Below are 3,670 nucleotides of genomic sequence, written 5' to 3'. Positions count from 1 at the left end.
GCAATGCATATGTTTCAGTGCTACTCTCTCAAGTCCCACCCTGTGTCTACAAGTCTGTTCCAAAGAGGAAGTTTTTTTTTTAATTGAAGTATATTTGATGCACAGTATTTCATAAGTTACAGCCATAAAATACAGTGATTTATAATTCTGCATGTGCATAGTAGTACATATATGTGTGTGCTACTAATATAACCAAGAGATTCATAAATATACACCACTACATTGAGCAATAATCTCACTGTATATCTGCATATTTCAACATCCTTATCAGTCTTTCTTTAGAGCACAGCGTTTGAGTACAGGAACAGATAATTAGTGGCTGTGTCTACTTGAAAAGACTTTGTAGTATATTACTATAGTTGCTAGCTAAGAAAATGGTAGTTTTCTAGCACCTCTCCTCTTCTTACTTTTTTCTTTTTTTCTTTTCACTCTAAATTCATTCACTCATTTAACACATCTGTAATGAGACCTAGGGACAAGGAACACAGTGGGGAATTAAACAGGCATGGTCCTGCCACACATATTTTACAGTCTAATGAGGAAGACAAAGATATAAGTATGCTGATGACTAGAAATGATGAAAAGTGCTAGGGAGGAAAGGAGCATGGAGCTGGGAGGTATCAATTCAAAAGTGGGTGAAATGGCCTGAATGTTGCATTCTCCAAAATTCATCTGTTGAAACCCTAATCCCAATGTGATGGTGTTTGAAGGTGGAGCCTTGGGAGGTAATCAGGTCATGAGGGTGGGACCCTCAAGAATGGAGTTAGCGCCTTTATAAGATGAAGCCAGAGAACTAACTCACTGTCTTTCTATCACTTGAGGGAACAAGAAGACAACCATCTACACCCACAGAAGAAGGGTCCTCACCAGAACCTGATTATGCTGGTGCCCCGATCTCGGACTTCCAGCCTCTAGAACTGTGAGAAGTAAATTTCTGTTATTTAAGACACTCAGTCTATGATGCTTTGTTAGTAAAGGGCTCCCCAAGAAGTGAATTTAAAGCTGTCTCCTTAAGGGAAGAAACCAGCCATGTGACAAGCAGAAGAGAAAAACTTCTCTGTTTTTAGATCGAGTGGCAGCAGTGCAAAGGCCCTGAGGCAGGAAAAAAAAAAAAACAGGAACTCAGCAATCCTAGAGGCTTGATGGCAGGAAATTAGGAGAAAAGAAGGGTGGTACATGGCCTTGGCAGAACTTAAAGGCCATCACAGAGGGTGTACATGTAGGGAAGCTGTAACCCAGGCAATGTCACAACCCTATTTATATATTAGTAGTGTTACTTTCGGTTCTGTGTGGACAGTGAGTTGCAAGGAACCAAGAGAAAAGGCAGGAGGACTGTTAGCACCAGTGTGGTTACCTGGGCTGAAGGGACAGACTCAAGGTGAAATCAAGAGCCTTTTCTGACCAGTGGTGTATATGGATGAGCAGGCAAAAGTAACCAAGGATGGTGTCAAAGATTCCAGATTAAGCATTGGGTGGATGACGGATCCTGAAAGGGAAGAAGAGACAAGTTTCAGTTTTAGGGAAACATTACAGTTCTGCCTTGGGTGAAAGAGGATGCTTGAAGGATTGGTGGAATCAGCGGCATCTGGGTGTTGTGTCAGTCTGATTCAGTCTGGAAAACAGAATCCACACCAGCCCTTTTAACAGAGTGAACTGAGTACAGGAATTGGTCAGCAGATGTTGGAACACTCAGGACAGAAAAGAGCCACTGGGATAACACAGAGGTGGCAACTATCATCCCTAGGTGCCACTGTCACCCCCATGGCCAGGAAAATGGGGGGAAGAAGGTGTGGTTACCAGAACCAGAGGCTGGAGGAGGAGCCCTGCTAAGCTGGGACTCAGATCTCTGAGCAAAGGTCACAGCCAGGCTGGTGCTGGTATCTCTGGGGGAGTTCTGGCAGGCCCGTTCTTGGGTGTGGGTAGAAAAGCTGGAAACTGTCAGTGACAGCTGAACTGCAACAGCCTGGAAGGTGACGCTGCCCTGAAGAGGGGGCAAGACAGGAAGAAACTTTTTCCTACACCCCCTCCCAGGACCCCAATCTTCCTCTGGTGTCCCCTAGTAGCAGAGCATCATGGAGTCAGCTGGCAAAAAAAAAAAAAAAATGCTATCTGCAGAGTCACAACCTCAGCATCAGAGACCAAGTCCAGAAAGGTGGAGTAGAGGCTGAGAGACATCAGCTTAATAATTGGAACAATTATGTGAGCTGCTGCTGCTGCATCACTTCAGTTGTGTCCGACTCTGTGCGACCCCATAGACGGCAGCCCACCAGGCTCCCCCGTCCCTGGGATTCTCCAGGCAAGAACACTGGAGTGGGTTGCCATTTCCTTCTCCAATGCATGAAAGTGAAAAGTGAAAGTGAAGTCGCTCAGTCATGTCTGACTCATCGCGACCCCATGGACTGCAGCCTACCAGGCTCCTCTGTCCTTGGGATTTTCCAGGCAAGAGTACTGGAGCGGGGTGCCATTGCCTTCTCCGCAATTATGTGAGACTGGGACCCAGAGAACAGGCCTGGACTGGGGACACAAACTCAAGTCATCAGTGAATGTGATTCAGTGATTTGCTAGAATACTAATGGCATCAACCGTCTCCAACTCAAATAGGCTCTGGAGGAGAGACCAGAGAGACAAGAAGCTAGTTCCTGTCTTCAGGTTGCCTACTAACCACCAGGCCACCTGGAAAGCACGTGGGTGTTGAATCTGTTGTGAGGCCTCAGGAGCTATGGGGCCCCGTCCCAAGTAAGCATTGGAATCACCTACGAAGCTTTTTAAAAATAAAGATGCCCAGGGTCCACCCCAGAGCCACTGATCAGATTATAGGGCCCAGAGACCTTGGTTTTAGTGTTTTTGAAAAGCCTCTGAGTGATTGTGAGGAATGGCCCTTTCCCAGACCAGCAAGCACGTGGGACGCACTAGATTTGCTGAGTTGCTGAAAGAGGGTTCCAGGCCTAAGTTGCTGGAAGACGCTTCCAGGCTGCAGGAGGACCAGAGTTAGCCTTTGAGGGATGAACAGGAATGATAATGCACAGGCCAGAGGAGAGGCCACCATGAAGATGGCTTGCAGAAGGGCATGGCAGCAGGAGTGAATGGAAGCTGGGCACAAAAAATTCTCAGAAAATGTTCATTGATTTGAGTTGTTAAAGTCTGAATTTACCCTGTGCTGTTTATCTTTAATCTCTCGTTTTTCTCTGAGAGATAATGAGAAACAGGGTATGTGGGGAAATGTTGATATCATTTCAACAGTTGCTTTGCTCCAAAATAAATAAAGGGGTATATTCAGGGGGAAAAAAGAGATAATATGAACCAAAAATGGCAGGAGCAATGTTATACACAAGTGCTCTTATTTCTGCCGGCTGACATGTCTTCCTGGTGAAAGCCATCAGCAGCACCCAGCCACACACTCATCTGTGCACCCCCCCACACACACACACATATACACGTATATACACATACACTTGTATGAATGAATATGTGCACACACACATATATACACACATGCACTCCAGATTCACTGCCTTTGAACCATATCATCTCTCCAAAAAAAACTTGAACCAATAGGAACTTGTCTCAGTCACTCAGATGGTAAAGAATCCGCCGGCAATACAGGAGACCTGGGTTCAACCCCTGGGTATGGGAGATGCTCTAGAGAAGAGAATGACTACCCACTCCAGTA

This window comes from Bos indicus, chromosome 1, assembly GCF_029378745.1.
Source record: "Bos indicus isolate NIAB-ARS_2022 breed Sahiwal x Tharparkar chromosome 1, NIAB-ARS_B.indTharparkar_mat_pri_1.0, whole genome shotgun sequence".
Taxonomy (NCBI): Eukaryota; Metazoa; Chordata; class Mammalia; order Artiodactyla; family Bovidae; genus Bos; species Bos indicus.
The sequence above is the reverse complement of the archived record's forward strand: the minus strand, read 5'-3'. Positions refer to the sequence as shown.